This window comes from Rosa chinensis, chromosome 4 (assembly GCF_002994745.2).
Source record: "Rosa chinensis cultivar Old Blush chromosome 4, RchiOBHm-V2, whole genome shotgun sequence".
In the NCBI taxonomy this organism is placed as follows: Eukaryota; Viridiplantae; Streptophyta; class Magnoliopsida; order Rosales; family Rosaceae; genus Rosa; species Rosa chinensis.
This window is the reverse complement of record NC_037091.1, coordinates 45350002-45367065: the sequence shown is the minus strand read 5'-3', so window position 1 is coordinate 45367065 and position 17064 is coordinate 45350002. Positions and strand designations below refer to the sequence as shown.

The 17064-nt window shown below is 36.8% G+C and overlaps 1 pseudogene; it reads right to left on the bottom strand.

Moving 5' to 3' along the window:
• Positions 1 to 5263: 5263 nt before the first annotated feature.
• On the bottom strand, positions 5264 to 10565 carry LOC112199396 (annotated as a pseudogene).
• Between the last annotated feature and the right edge of the window lie 6499 nt (positions 10566 to 17064).

Below are 17064 nucleotides of genomic sequence, written 5' to 3'. Positions count from 1 at the left end.
CTGTGCAGAGGGTCTTTATGCACTCATCACTCAAGCGGTGCAATGTAATTTGATCACAGGACTCACCATGTGCCCACAGGCTCCTACACTACACCATCTCTTTTTTGCCGATGATAGTTTGCTCTTTGGCTCAGCTACTACCCCTGAATGTTTAGCTTTTAAACAAATCTTGGACATATATGAGAAAGCCTCAAGTCAGAAGGTTAACTTTCAGAAGAGCAGTGTCGTCTTTAGCAGGAATGTTGATATAGCCACTCAGAACACTTTGGTTGATATCCTCCAAGTTCAGCGGGTTGATGAGCATGATTAGTATCTTGGTTCACCATTGAGGGTTGGCAAATCCAAGTCTGCCAAGTTTTCATATATTAAAGAGAGGTTGACGAAGAAGCTAGTTAATCGGAAATCCAAAATTCTTAGTTGTGCAGGCAAAGAAATACTTATTAAAGCTGCGGCTCAAGCAATGCCTCTTTATGCCATGAATTGCTACCTTCTCCCAAAAAGCATGTGTGATGACATCCACCAGTTATGTGCTTCTTTTTTCTGGGGTGACATGGATGAGAAGAAAAAGATACACTGGAGAAGTTGGGAAAAGCTTTGTCTCACCAAACATGAAGGAGGTATGGGATTCAAAAACCTCTATGCGTATAATATTGCAATGCTTGCTAAACAAGGATGGAGAATTGTCTCCAATCCTCGCTCACTTATTGCTAGGTTGTATAAAGCAAAGTATTTTCCTCATTGCTCTTTTTGGGAAGCGGAAGTAGGTGATTCACCCTCATTCTCTTAGAGGAGTATCCTACAAGGTAGACCGGTTCTTCATGCTGGTATTCAATGGAAGATTGGGGACGAAAAGCAGGTTGACATTTGGTGGGATCGCTGGATTCCTATTCCAAACCCAATATTGATCAGCAGACCTCCCAATACTACTCTACACAAGGTTGCCGACCTAATTGATGAAAGTACTAGACAATGGCGTACAGCTGCAGTTCATAGCATCCTTCTACAAAAGGTGGCAAAGAGAGTTCTTTGCATTCCTCTTAGTCGACACTCGACAACGGATAGACTCATTTGGGGCCCGGAGAAGAGAGGCTACTACTCTATCAAGTCTGCCTATTGGATTGCCAGAATGCGTGTCATGACACATGTCCTTGTCTCTACGTCTAATGGAGACCCTTACCACAGTTTATGGAAAAGCCTTTGGAAGGAAAAGGTCCCCGGCAAAGTCAGTATATGTGCTTGGAGGGCCTGTAACAATCTCTTTCCTACTCAGGATAGACTGCTTACCAAAGGGTATGAAGGTCCCCTTCAGTGCATGATCTGTGCTCACACCGTTGAAGATGTTGGACATATTTTCTGTCACTACCCTGTGGCTCGTAGCATCCTTGCTGCAGCACCTTTCAATCTACGCCATATGATACTTCCTAATGTACACTTCAAAGAGTGGATGTTGGAAAGAGCCTCTACCATGACACCAACATTATTTGCTCAGCTTCTAATGATTATATGGGCCCTCTGGAAGAATCGTAACAGCATGCTATGGTCTGGTACAAAGCAGTCAGCTCAAGACATCACCTTAAGTAGCTTTGCATGGCTGGAGGAGTTTCAGAAAGCTAGAACCGCTCCTACACAAGCCCCAAAGCGTTTAAACCAAAGGTGGAAACCGGCAGAAAATGGTGCATTCAAATTGAATGTGGATGCTGCATTCTTATCAGATCAATCCAAAGGAGGCGTAGGTAGGGTTCTCCGAAATGCTTCAGGTCAATTTGTTGCTGCATTTGCCAGTCCGATTGCACACACTGCATCTCCTAAGCAATGTGAACTGCATGCTATTAGGGTCGGATTCGATCTCTTGAACAAGTTACAAATACAACATGTTATAGTGGAGAGTGATTGTACCGAAGCTATCTCGGAAGCTACATGTCTAGACCATTCATTGCTAGCTAATGGGGGTCTCATTGATGACATTAAGTTTGCTGCGAGACAGATATCATCTGTGTAAATCACTTTTGCACCTTGTTCATGCAATATGGTTGCACACAGACTTGCAGGCATAGGCTTTGAGGCTCAGCATAGCATGGTATAGTTAGATTTTGTTCCTAGCTGCATCATTGATGTTATAAACACTGATTGTAGATACCTCAGTTGAGGTCTTTCAATGAAATTTCCTCTTTGATTCAAAAAAAAATAAAATTAATAATAATAATAAATTTTAATGCTTAAAACAAGAATTTTTTATTCTTTATCAATAATTGTAGTAAAGATTTTTTTTTCCCCGCAATCTTTAACACAAATCAAGATCAAAGCGATCTAGATCAGGATTTGAAGTGCTTTCAGTGGAAAACTTTTTTTTTTTTTGGGTCAGAAAATAGCTCAATTCGGTTCCAATAACCTATCGGCCAGTTCATTCCAATTCCGGTAATTTCTCGGTTTCCGATCTTCAAAAAGCGACCCTTACTTTCCCGTTAATATCAAACCTTAACATCCCAAGCAAACGACATGCGCCTCATACTCTCATCATTTTGGTTGCTCTCCCAGTACCCAACAGATCCAAAAACCTTCATTAAATGACCAAAATACCCCCATTTTTAGATATAATCAAGAAAAACAAAAAGAAAGAAAAATTGTGATTGGACAAAAGTAAAAAGAAGAACAAAACCAAAAAACCACTGAATTTCATAGTCCTCGGAGTCTTTTCAAATCCAAACCCATTTGTAGAAATTGTGTTGCTATAAAAAGAATGGTGATAAGGGAATGGAATGGATTCAGAGCACTTGACATTGCACTTGCATCAATATAAATGGACGAGTACATAACATCAAATGCAGTATTTTATAATTTTGGTGAAAGGTTGACGATAAATATCACAACGAAGCCATATATTAGGTGTTGGGTCACTTGCACTGTCGATCCATAAAAAAATTTCGTTTTGATATCTAACACAATGAATTTGCTCGAGTCTATTATTACAGGAAAGATATTTAAACCTCCGACATGTATTTATACCAACGAAAATAAACGGTTAAATAACATATCAAGTGTATCTTTTGTTATTATATTAATTAAAAATATTACAAAATAAAGCTCACCTAATAGGTACTTGCACTATCATATATAGAATAATTTTATATTATTACACGAGTCGGGGAGTAACGCGACGCTTTTGAACTTTGAAAGATTTCGCCTGGAGTTTTTTGTTTTTTTTTTTTGGTTACAGCCTAGAGGTTTCATTTGCCATTTTGGCTTCGTGTGGTTTGTACCTGTCAAAAGTGTAAATTTAGGAGGGTTACAAATTGGTAAAAGAAAATTTTCATGAAATTGATTATTTTTGCTTTTTAATAGATTTGGAATTGATGAGTTTTTTTTTTTGAATAACTGAGTAATGAAGTGTCTATAAAGTGTATGGTCCTTGTATTTTTTAATGAGAAATTTTAATGACCTTCACAGTCAGAGCCGGCTTAGAGGCTGTGCAAAGTGTGCGATAGAACAGGGCCCCCAAATTTTGGGGCCCTATATATATTTCTTTGTATGAAAGGCCCCTCACTACTTGAAATTTTTGTAGTTTAGTTGGCAATTAGCTCTCTTTCCAACTTAGTAGTACAAGTTCAATTCTCATTGCAGCTGTAAAAAGTTTTTTTTTGGGCCCCTTTTCGTTATTGCAAGTGATTTGCTTTTTATTTCTTCTTTTTTTGGGCCCTTTTTCTGCCTCCATTTTCTTGTTCCGGTAGGTATGTTCCGGTAGATATTACATTTATCCTTGATCCTTGTTTCATTTATTTATGTCTTTTGGATAGTATTGTATTTATCTTCGTTAATAATTCATAATTCAATTGTAATTTTGTCTGTAAATGGATTTTTGTTAACAAGCTTTAGTCCTCTTTCTCTTTAAATTTTTTTGTTTTTAAAGAAGTGGAATAATAATATAAGATAGGAGGGCCAAAAAAAAAAACTAAAGTAATTAATTATGTATTTATATTTGTTTGTACATAACAAAAATTTTCAATGATATATTCATGTATAATCACATAAAGAGGGTCATACCCATATTTTCTATTTCGCAGAGGGCCTCCAAAACTTTTGAGACGGCTCTGTTCACAGTACTTGTGGTACGACCTCAGTCTAAGTGCTAATTTTCCTATTTTAGCACTATCCCTCAGAATTTTTGTGCTTAAATCTAATATTCATCAATTGGGACCTCAGATGGCTTCCATGTGCTGCTTGCACCAGTCAAGAAATGGAACAAACAACTAGAACTTAGAAGCTGCACCACATGGAAATGGGATATGATCGGTTCCTTCAAACTAGAAAGCTGCAAACAGCACCTTTTGCATTTTTAAGGACTCACCATGAATATTAGACCTTGGTTTCGAGCTGGAGCACAAGCACATACTGCAGCAGCAGGAGTTTATTGCCTCTCATCTTTCACTCTCGGCATCCACCCTCCACCCTCGACGCTAATTACACTACCAGCAACGGCCCCAACTTGCGCATTTCCAGCCCTAGTAGGCCTTGCCAGATTAGGCTCGTTCGGTGGTGCATCAGGGCAAGATAAGGAGTGTTCCACTGTATATTTTAGCTGACAGCTGCCTTTTTACTGCTATTAGGGTAATTCTCTGGTCCGCATAATATACCTTTCCACATTTTACTGAGATGTTATTCAATATATATGCTTCTGTCAAGATTTCTACATGACATGTTACTCAGACCCCGTTTGGGATTGCTTCGCTTTTAAAAAAAAATCAGTTTTTGTTCAAAATTTTAGATTTTATTGTGTTTGGTAAATAAATAAAAAGCAACTTTAATTGAAAGTTATAGGCCACTGACAGCAGATTTTAAAAGCAGCTCAGAGGTTGCTTTTAGAAGCTGTTGTAGATCAAAACACATTCTGCAGTTGTTTTAAAATATTATTTATCAAACACGAAACTGTTTTAATTCACAGCTAATTATTCTCACAACACAGCAGCAGCACTTTTTTTAAAAAGTCACAGCAATCCCAAACTAGCCCTCAATATGCTTCTGTATTTCAATGCTTCATATAAGACCACTTTCATCTCAAACAATTTGACAATCAGAGATGCTAAACAATCATGTCAATAATAGCTCTAGGGCACAGTTTATAGAGTGCATGTGAACACAAAAAGGACGAAGAAAGAAAAGAAAAGAAAAGTTGTCAGATTCATAGTGTAGATCGATCTATATTTTTAAAGGCATGTGAACTGCCCGTTGGTTGGTTCCCAACTTTATTCAAAAACCGCATGGCCACGGATAATATAATCTGTTTAACTAATCAGTGAAATGGTAAAGAATATCATACATATTACATGCTTTGGTAAAGTTTAAATGTGCATGCACATATTTTTCCCATCGAATCTTGAACAGTGCTGCTGGGGGTGAAATGATATAAATTGCCAAATCAAACTGCAGCAAACAACAAGTATTGCGAGTACCAGACTACCAGTATGCTAATATAGTAAGGAATACAATCTCAACCAATGCATCGAAGATGTCGAATATTCCATACACTTGAAAGGAGGATCTTTTGCTCTTCCATGCTGCTGCACATGTTATGTGTAGTATAAGGACATAGTACTACTAGTGCTGTTCTCAACTCAACACTAATAATATTCCTTCTGGGCCAGAGATGGAAAATCCTGAGGTCATAACCAGCATGCAAAAAAGCTAGGGTTCAGTACAGAAGCAGCAAAGCATATAAATGAATAATATGATTGATATATACCTCATCCTAGATTACATCATTTAGGGCCTCTGCAGCTGCATCTATGTCTTCATCAGCAAAGATATTTAACTGTTCTAGTACCTATAAGGAGAAAACAAGCAAAAATATTATAAATTTACACAGTTGAAATAACAATTTACAGCATATGTTGCCCATAATGAGACAACTCGGAAATACAAGAGTGGCTATTAGGAGAATAACCAGACATCTCGTTACTAGTGACAACACCATATATAATGAAACAATCCAATTGTAAAAGAATTTAACACATCACCATAATTCTTATTGAAGAAAAGCTCCAGTGATATGGCAGATTGCTTGCACTAGTGTTATCAGCCTACTTTGAAACACAAACGGCTATAGAATCATATCCGAGAGACAAGATCTATTCAACTTGGATACAATAGGTTTGAACTTTAAAAGCCAAAAAAGAATACCAAAACGGAACCAACAATATGCGGTTACCTTCTTTGCATCCTTTGTCTTTAATGTGGGAACATTGTAAGTGACAGAGAAGGTATCACAAAATCAATTGAGTCTAAGAAGCCCAATTCACTACCAGAAGCTTTGTCCCCTGCAGAATAGGAAGAAAACAAAATATTGGAAAGAAAGATTATACGCATTAACAAAAGTCTGAGATGTCAGTGAGAGAAAGAAACACAAATCCCAAAGGACCCAAACTATAATCATGTTTACAAATAGAAGGTTTCCCATGGATTCAGCCAATAGATTCTAAATACAGTGGTCTCTATGTCAATAAAGAAGGGGGAAATGAAGAACCTTTGGAGTGCGCTTGAGAAGGAGCATCACTATTTTAGATGTCAAATTTGAAAACCTCGGACCAATAGCAATATACTCTAGTAACCTGCACAACAAAGATAACACATCCACGAGACATCAGTGGGGGAGCGAGTAGCCAAGATGAATAAATAAAAATTAATTAAAGTAGACCAGACCTTTCAACATTATCCAGGATTATTGAGCAATATTGTGATTTGTATGCATCTTCAAAAACCTATCGGATAATTAGAACAGAAAAAAAAAAAATTGAAAGCAACCATATCAATACAACTTCACCTATTCACAAGTGTGTAAAAACACAAGGATTTTCAGTAAACCAACAGATCATCCTATAGGTTGCTGTTGGATTACAATATTAGAGACACAAAATGACATCTCTAGACTTGAGCAGTAATTAGCACTTTCCAAAATGCTAGTTTTCTCAGAACCCCTTGAGAAGACCAACAAACCTTTGCGATTTGCGCCCATTTAGTGCTCTCATGAAGACCAATCATTGCCTCAGCCGAGATATATCAAAACAGAAAATTTCAATAAAAAATTGTGGCAGGCATAAAAAGAAGATATATTTTAAAGCCCCAGCAAATTCTTGACAAGCATAGGGATATGAGATGAAATAAATTTGACATGAGCTTACAATCTTAACAAAGGGGAAATCACTGTAGATGCCAACAGTTGCTGCTAGTGAAGATTTACCACTGTCCAAGATACGTAACAGTCAGAACACTCGCAACAACAAAACGAACATTAAATAGGAATAAACACAGGATTGCTTACCTGCCACTAGGACTTTCCAGAAGGCATGTAACAAGTGGGCTTCTGTCACTTGATTTAACTTGCTCCACAAGAAGGATGGCTCTTTGATAGATATGCTTATGTCAATCCCCATAATACACCATGCCATGAAGTCTATAAATTAAGATAAAGATAAGACTATAAGAGCACAAAACAAAATTAAGATAAAGGGAACAAGTACCAAAACAAGATTTCTTCTATAACTTAACAAGCTGGTGTGAAATAAATATATTAACCTATCAGTTTACCCGGTTACTGAAAAGCTCAGTGGTCCATAAGTATCTAAAGCCGTACCTGCATCTTTCAAGGTCATCAGCGGAGGCTCCAACTGCAGGTACAATATCATGGAGTGCATGTAGAAAATCATCCCTAGTAACCTTAATACTCGCTTCATCTACTGGTTTGGTAAGATATGGCTTGGTAAGATCATCCAAACTTAGTTGTCTATTCAAAGCAAATGATACTGCACTTTTAACAACACCTTCCAGTTCTGCTCAAGCAAGTAGTCTTTCAGTCACACTGATGACATAGCTCAGGAACAAGAGACAATAATGGCCTAGAATCTTCTTCTTCTTTTTTCTTTTCATTTTTGCAAGACTGCAATCCAAATTGAAAAATCAACCAACCTGTGTAACTAACTGGTTTGCAATACTATCATGAACTCCTGTGCCATCTCTAGTTTATCCTCTTCACTGTATGTGCGAAATAAAGCACATGTTATATAGTGCAATAACTTAAACGTCTAACCAAAAGCTATTAAATCCAACATATATAAATACATGTGATTTTTTTGCTAGTAATATCAATTCCTACACTTAGAAAGCTATTTAACTATGGAGGATCCCCAGGTGATGTCAAGTCTAAACTCATCAGTGACTACTGGACATAATTTTCATAATGCCGCCTTAATGGCTAATATGAATACAGTTGACAAATGCAGAGCAGCATCGCTGTCACTGTATTCAAGTTCATTGTGGAACGTGCATTAGTGACATTATCATTTCCCGGTCCAATGTTCCAGAAGAAATTACATATTTAAATATCAGTACATTAACATAAAAAATTATAAACATACCATGGTACCCCTCCACAACAAATCTATGTACAGGAGAAGAGGGGCAGAGGAAGAGGAGGGGGGGAGTAGGGTCAATTTTGTCTCCATGAGCAAGAAATTGATGCACCATTGATCTACTCATGCATAATGAATCTTGATATTGAGTAAGAAAGACTTTGGGCCTTACAAATAGCACTGATTTCATCAGAGATTATGACATGCAATTCACTTTCATCTCCTGGAGAGGAAAGGAAATGACAACAGGAGAGATTATGAAAAAAAAAAAAACTAATATAGAAGTGCACTGGTATACAGTACCAGGTGGTCCATAAAGCAGCATACTCTTCACATGCTTAAGCCCTAGTCTAGAGCACCAAAAATTTTCAGTTCAGAGTATGGTATACAGTCATACAGATAACGGAAACTACGTCAGCTTGAAGAATCAATTGTCTTACTTATTTGTAACATGTGCAGGGAAGATACGGGAGGCAAAAGCTCTTCGAAATGTATCTGCAAACTCAGCACCGAAGCCACCAATGCCAAGTGTTTGAAGATTGAATTCCTTGTGCTTAAAGATATTGGTAGTCTTATCAGAACGTTGGTTCACAATCTGGACAACACAAGTCAATGTATCAATTTTTCAACCCTTATTTGATACAGTTTACAATTCAAAGTTGAATGTGTTTTCTTGTATTATCATACCAAATTGATGACAAAGTCGTAATCACATGATTCTCAAGCCAAAATAATAATAACAATAATGATAATGATAATAATAATTACTAATAATAAAAATCAAGGTAACCTTCTAAGACAAGTGGAGTAGAAACCTTAAAAATACTGAGGCTGATATCATTTGAAAACAATCTCACTTTATTCCATTTCCACTCGGTGCCTCAAAAATGAAGTATGTTTCATTCGAGATCATCCCTCTTTCGACAGAGCTAGACTCTTCAGATCTTACAGCTTGATTGACTGTAAAAATGTAAATAGTCCCATGGTACTGAAATGACACTCTTTGTCCAGCTGCCATAACCTGCATACAGTAAAGCCACATATTGCATAAACTATAAGCTATCTGTCATAATCCTTCTAGAAATATAACAGTTGTTTCATTACTTGCTTATTGATTTAAGTCTGGAATTAAACATATGTATACACTCTTGATTCCAATATACTAGTCCGTTTTAATCTTCTACTAATTGCAAACATTGAACAATCTATAGTTCCAAAGAAGCCGGTCAACATAAACATGCGTAAAAAATAAGTAGCCAAGTAGAAGGTCGTAGCTACCTGGTTGATAAACCTATTTTTAAGTTGGCTCCACAAGGCAACAGCATCAATCTAAAAATACAGCCGACAAGCTCTTAAAAATCCATCTTTCTCCTATTTCTATATGGATAACCAAAAGAAGGTACAAAACGGAAATCCCTGTTCACTCTTAGTCCCCTTTTTCACCAACTCCAATTCCAGAGTGAGCACAGTCAGGTTGAAATCATCAGGCGGAGTAAACCTAACAGAATGACCACAACAAAATTACAAACTGATATAAAAACCATCAAAATTTAGTTACCACAGCTCGTAAAGTTGAACGAATCAGTGACTAACCTGCTCACAGATAATAAGTCACCGCTAGAAACCCTAGCATTCCGTCGTTGGATCGCATTCAGCGCAATGTAACTCTTCTGTATGCTCTGGTGAGGAGTTTCTTTCAGTTAAGGCCACCAAAACATCAAAATCAAGCGGCTCCGGTATATCAACATGTTCAATTTTACAAATGCTTAACCAAAATAGCAACGATTTCCATAACCGAGTACAAGCATAATCAAAAAGCTTCGGAATCAAGTGATAAACCGATCGCTATGAAGAAAACAAAGACATTGAATATAAATCAGAAAAGCGTAGAAACCGAAAGGATATCAGAATGAGAGTACGAACGAGTCGGCGATTAGAGCTGGGTTGAGCTTGGTGCCGGGAATGGCGAAGGTCTGGAGATCGATCGGTGAGAAGTAGGTGAGAGAAAGATCGGCGGCCGGAGTGTTGGTGACGATCATCGTCGCCGGAGCCATTTCTTCAAAGTTCAGAGGCGGGAGAGTTGATTCCGTTTGGGGTGTTTGTTTAACACAGAAGGAGGAGCTTTGAATGTCAAGCCTTTTACAGAACAACCCGGCCCAAAAGGGCCCAAACACCTGCTCATCTCTGCTTTTGCCTTCGTACTTTCCTTTCCTTTATGATGCCAAGGTGCCAACAATCCAATGAGGACCTGGACAGGTGTCATGCATGTATGACATGTGGCGGTGTACAACTGGCAGTTGTAGAAAATTTTTAAATTTTTTTTTTCCCTATACGAGAAGACTTACAAAACTCCTCTAGGGCATCTGCACAAAAAGAATCGAAGTTCAGGGCCGATCTGGCACTAGGAGGAAGCTGACCATCCCAAGACATAAGTTCATTGAAGGTATGATCTAAGGAAGCAAGAGCATTTGCCACGAAATTTGCTTTTTTGAGGATACGGTTAAAGGTGATAGACAAAAAGGCATAAACAATTTGTCTGATGTACCGAATGATAATTTTTCAGTCATGAAAATGTAACCGTCCCAATTATAATTTCTTTAACTTGAGCTCAAGCTAGAGAATTTGAATATAACAAAATCACACTTGCTCCTCTTGTAATGGTACGTTTAAGGGAAATTTGTGCGTGTATCTTACTTCTAAATCATGATGGGTGAGCTGAACTAAATAGAAAAGAAATTTGGTAGCTGTTAGCCTGTTACACATATTAAACGTACGTTGGTATGGACTCATTATTAGATGACATTTACTTGAAATGATGATTTCGCTTTCAACTGTTTATGATTAATAAGATAAAAGTTGGTAATCATTCAGCAATACAGCGAAGTACCTAGTAAATTATGCTTTCTATGTTAGGACGATGGAGGATATGCAAATTGTTATTGTCACAGTTACTTTGATAAGATGTAAGCAGCCCAGTCTCCTATATTGTAACTACTTTTGTATAATACTAAATTATGTGGATGAACTACTACGAAGCCTTCAACCTCTGTCTCTTTTGGTGTGAAATACGCCAACCTAAAATAAAACCGTCCCCAAAGGCCAAATCAAGTGGTCTCATCTTCTTCTTCTCAAACTCTCAAAAAAAAAAATCTTCTTCTTCTCAAAAAAAAAAAAAAAAAAAAAAAAAGTGGTCTCATCTTCTAAGACCAACCCAAATTCAGTAGGCATTTTGTACCCAAATCCAGATTTAGGCGTCTAACTATTGCCAAAAGAGAAAAAAAAACAAAAAAAGGCGTCTTAACAGAACAGGTCAGTCACGTGTGGTCTCTTCTGGTTATACCTCTACCTCCCCAAGTAACCCTTCCCATTTATATAGAAGCTTAAGCATCTTCAAAACCACCCCAAAAAAATTAAAAATCAAATATTTATTCCCAAACTTCGATTTTTCATCAGATTTCGATCCGCATAAACCATCGCCGCTATCAACAGAGCTTAGTGTAATCCACTAATCCGATTTAGGAAGAAAGAACCAAAAAAAAAAAATTAGGGTTAATCTACATCCGTGATTGATGAATCTCCTTGTAATTTTTTTTTTCCCCAAATCAAATCGATGCCTTATATCTGTGGTGTTGAGACTTGAGAGAGTTGTAGGTTTTTTTTTTCTTTTTGGTGACGATGAATTGATGATGATGAAGAACAGAGAAGTCGTCAAGAGAAGAAACCCCGGATAGTGAAAGATCAAAATAGCCTTGCAATTCATAAGTCAGATAATTTAAGAAAATATGGCTTGGGCTTTTTAATTTATAAAAATAAGCGAACCCTAATTTTCTTAATTTGCAGAAATTGTGTTGTTATAAATAGAAAATTTGATATGTGACGTAACGAACTTGTTTAAGTATGTTATTATACAGAATTCTGTCTTTTGGGGTGTGTGTGTTTGGTGGGGTGGTAAGGCTTTGGTCTCATATATAAGAGGTCAAGAGTTCGAGCCCCATCAAGGGTGGGAATGGGGTGGGGTTTTTTTTTTTTTAAAAAAAAAAAAAAAAAAAAAGTATGTTATTATACAGAAGGGATGCAAAACACTGACATGCACCGACAGAAGCGAACAATTGGATATAATCACAATTCGCAACTCACAAGTGTTAAGGCTACGATTGTATATTAAGTGTAAGTTCACTTACAATATTGTCGATGCAGAAAAGAATTTGGTTATGCTATATAGAATTTTGATAGGGACAATTTCTTAATTTGCAAAATTGTGCTGCTAGGGAATGGATTCGCAACACCTGACCTTGCACTTGCATCAACAGAAATGGACAAGTGTGCAACATCAGATATAGTTTTTTATTATTTTGGTGAAAGGTTGACGACATATATCAGGGCCAAAATCACATATTAGATGTTGGGTCACTTACTCTAGCGATGCATATAAATTTTTTCATTTTGATATCTAACATAATGAATTTGCTCGTATTATTATATAGAAGAGATTAGACGAAGTGGTGTTAGCTCAGTGGTTAGAGCACCCACTACCTATGTACGAAGTCATGAGTTCAAGTCACCATGGGGGAAGGAGTGAAACCCTTTGATCCTTTTTTAAAAATAAGAAAAAAATATATATAAGAGATTTAAAGCACCGACATGCACTTATATGAATAGGAATAAATAATTAGAGAATATTAAGTATATTTTTTTATTAAAAAAAACGTTAACTACAAATATCAAAACTAAGATTACTTGCACTATCTATGCATATAATAATTTTTTATTAACTACGTGGTGTGGTGTGTTGGTCGAGCGGCCTAATTTGGAACCCCCAGGTCTAGCGTTCGAATCTCATCTCCACCTCGTGGCCAGCAGATTTGAGGGACCTAGGTTGATTAAACACTAAAGGTTCGTGAGTCTGTGGTGCAGTGATTAGTCCGGTTACGCTGGGATACACTGTATGAAGGTGTGTGTAGTTATTACTGTCGTCCAAACCTCAAAAAAAAAAAAAAATTTTTTATTATAACGGAAGGAAAAAAAATTAGAAGTCGTTGTTCTGAGTGCGTCTGCGGTGCAGTGATTAGTCCGGCTACGCTGGGATACACTGTATTAGGGTGTGTGTGTAGTTACTACTATCGTCCAAACCTAAAAAAAAAATAATAATAATAATAATTTTTTATTATAACGGAAGGAAAAAAAATTAGAAGTCGTTGTTCTGTTAGAGTTTCGTGCATATCACGTGCGGTTCAATTTCCCGCTAAAAGTTTGTTGGTGGCTATCGAAATTGGCACTTAAAAGTTAGTTAAAACCGACTCGGCTCCTTCTTCTTCTACCTCAGTACCTCACTCCAATTCCCTCCAGAAAACCAAGATTCTCCCCAAGCAAAAATGGCTCCAATTCTCAAAGAATCTCCATTCTTGATTCGTCTTCTCATCGTCACCACCTCCGCCGTCTCCTCCTCCTCCTCCTCCTCCGCTTCCGCAGCCCCCTCCTCCTCCGCCGCCTCCGCCTCTACCTCACGAAGCTCGACGGCCTTTCTGATCATGCCAAACGACGCCGTGGTACTCATGCAAGCCTCAGGGCCGCCGTCGCTTCCGGCCACGGGAAAAGTCGACTACCTTGTCCCGCCAGAGATCGGCGGCTTCGGAAGTTTCTCTGAGGTGAATCCGCTCTCTCTTGCCATCTTTGCCGGTTCTGGATGTAAACTTAAACAGAAAAAACTATTAAATCGCTTCACAAGGAATACAGATATAATTGTATAAAAATAAGAACAAGAAATAAATTAGAAATGGATCATGAACCTTTAAACTGAATGGTCACTCAATCCAAGCCTAAGTCTTCTGCACTGCATCTCAATATTTGGTATTCTTTGTATGGGGCAAGAGACTGTATTACCGAGAGCATATGAGAGAGTGCAGGGACCCAAGCTTTATATAGAGAATTGGATATTCTGTAACCTCCCATAAAGGAAACAATTCAAGTCCAAATCTCTATTGTAATTGCATATCATTTTAGGTTAACTTAATAACCATGTCATATTAGATTTCTCCATAATTTACGTGGATACACCATAAATAAAATATCAGATTAAAGTCTCAAGATTCTCCAATTACTTATTCTGCGTAAATTGGTAAGTTGTTGATGACTCGATGTAAACTAATGATAAAGTCCATTTTAGTCTTACATTCTCCCACTTGGACTATCATAAGTTTACTCAACAAGAATACCATTGTGATCAGATATAGTAATCAATTCTTTAGTGCGCACAAGAGAATCATGATTTTTAAAATCTATTTCAAAACTCTGTCAAAGAACAACCACAACATAGAGCCAAGGAGGAGCTTTATGTTCAACAGAACACAAGACCTTCATAACTACTAATGTTGCAACTGTAATCTACATGAGTTACCAAACAAAAGATATATCCGTAATGTACAAAGGCTCCTCCATGTATCAAAACTTTATGCCTTGTACTTGGTCCTCTTAATGGTTTTGAATGATAAAACCTCAAGGAAACACAAGTTTCCAATGAAACTCAGTTGTATGTGTTCCTTACCATCTTGATAGATTCCATATGTTGCCTCTGCAATACGAGAACAACTAAAATCAAATAGCTATTTATATTTCAAAGCACATAATGCTTTAGCAGAAAACAACACTGCTGCAGCTAGAAATAAACATAATACCATGGAATTTTAATCATGAAATCCTTGGTAGAAAACTGCATCATAGAGCAGATATCCCAAACCAAATCTCAACAAGAAAATCATCAATCAGAAGAAGTTAATAGCTCCAGCTGAGATTATGAATTATCTCATCAGAGAGTTCTAACCTTAACGTTGCCTTAAAAATTCAAAGACAACATGAACAAAGAAAAGACTTTGAATATTCATAATCTGTGGATAATAACCAAAACCTTCTGGCATAAGAACTCGAGTCCATGGAAAAACTTAATCCAATAAATCTGGGAATGCACTTTCAAGATAATCGGCAACTTAACAAAAACAGTTGCTAAAGGAAGAACTGTAGGTCAATAAGAAAGAAAGTACTCCCACTAAACCAAGGAAATTTAGAACTTCCACTAAAGAACATGAAAACAATCTTTATTCAGTGAAAATGGATCATAAAACAGACCACCAATTTCTTGATTTATCCTTACTTAATAGCAATATCTAAATAAGAAAATTTAACTTGTCCAAAATCTATGAGATTGGGAAAACTTCATAGGCTATTAAATAATGTCAAAACTTTAATGGAATTTTTTTTTTTTTTTTGATAAAAGAATCAGGAATATCTTTTCTCATGAAAACTTAACTTGTGAAAGTAAATCCTTACTCCCACTGTCCCTTATCAAATCCGAGCATCCATATGACCATGAAAAATGGTGAAACCATAAATTACCAAGTAGTAGATTTTAAGCAATCAAGTGATAAGCCACACAATTCTTTTACAGTAAACGACACACATATGTCAAATACTTTCCCCTGTGGAAAAAAAAAAAATTGTTGTCTAAAAACAAAACTTTTGTACAGACAATAAGACACATAAACAAGGGAACTCTGTAGCCAAATGCTCGTTAGGATAAAAGGTGGTGATGCTATTTGAAATTTTCATGTCAATAGGCAAATCAAGTATCATAATATAAACATGCTCCTTATTGCAATTTGCGTTTAGATCAAGTAACTAAGGAACTTAAACCATGTTTATACCTTGAAAAATATACCACAACCTTGTCAAAACATGACAGCAATTTTCTTGACAAAAAAAAAATATCAGCATATACCAGATATATTGAATACCACTAAGCATCACATTAAACATGTGAACGATTCAAACAAATAGGTTCACACTCCAAGTACTTGGAAAATTTGCTATTGTAAATTGCCGTGCTCAACTTAAACCATACTGATAATTTCAACATCCATGCCAACTTTAACGTTTCTGTAGTTTGCTAGTCTCACAGGCAATGGAAAAATAACAGACAACTTAGCAAACAATATAAATATAGTGATCACATCAAACAAGATGTACCGTAGTAAGCCCCTTTAGACAATGTCAAGCAACACCTGTGTGGCAAGAAGACATGACATTCTGAAGTTTCTTATTCACAAAACCAAAATGGATAAAAATGCTATTTTGCTAAGATCAGTCAACACCTTTAATGGCAAGAGGAAAAGATCTAGGCAAACCAAATGCATTTGTATCAATTTTGTGATGTGCTGTATGTGCAAGTTAAAGGCATGTAAAGTTTGAACCTCCTTTGGGAGATACAGTCATGAAATTAAAATGCACAACACAAGTTTCTTGATCTTATAACCTTTAAAATCAATGAGAGATCCTAGTGGCGGTTTGCTGTGTGCAACATGTACCACTAAGACACCCCAAAGATCTAAGATCAAAGTTGGTTCCCGAAGTTTCGTCGAGCACAAGGCTTGATGAAAGACACCAACTGTGCTTACGGTAAAATTTAACAAGACTTATTTTGGGAGATATTTTCTTGTTATTTAATTTTACACCAGCAAATTGTACACGATGATTATCAACATATGCAAGATATTCCAGATCATACAAGAGCACTAGAGATAACATATTCACTGTAGTTATTATATGATCATCACAGAATATATATCCTAGTTTTAAAATATTCAGGGTGCATCCCTGATACACTTTAAGCAATCACTTG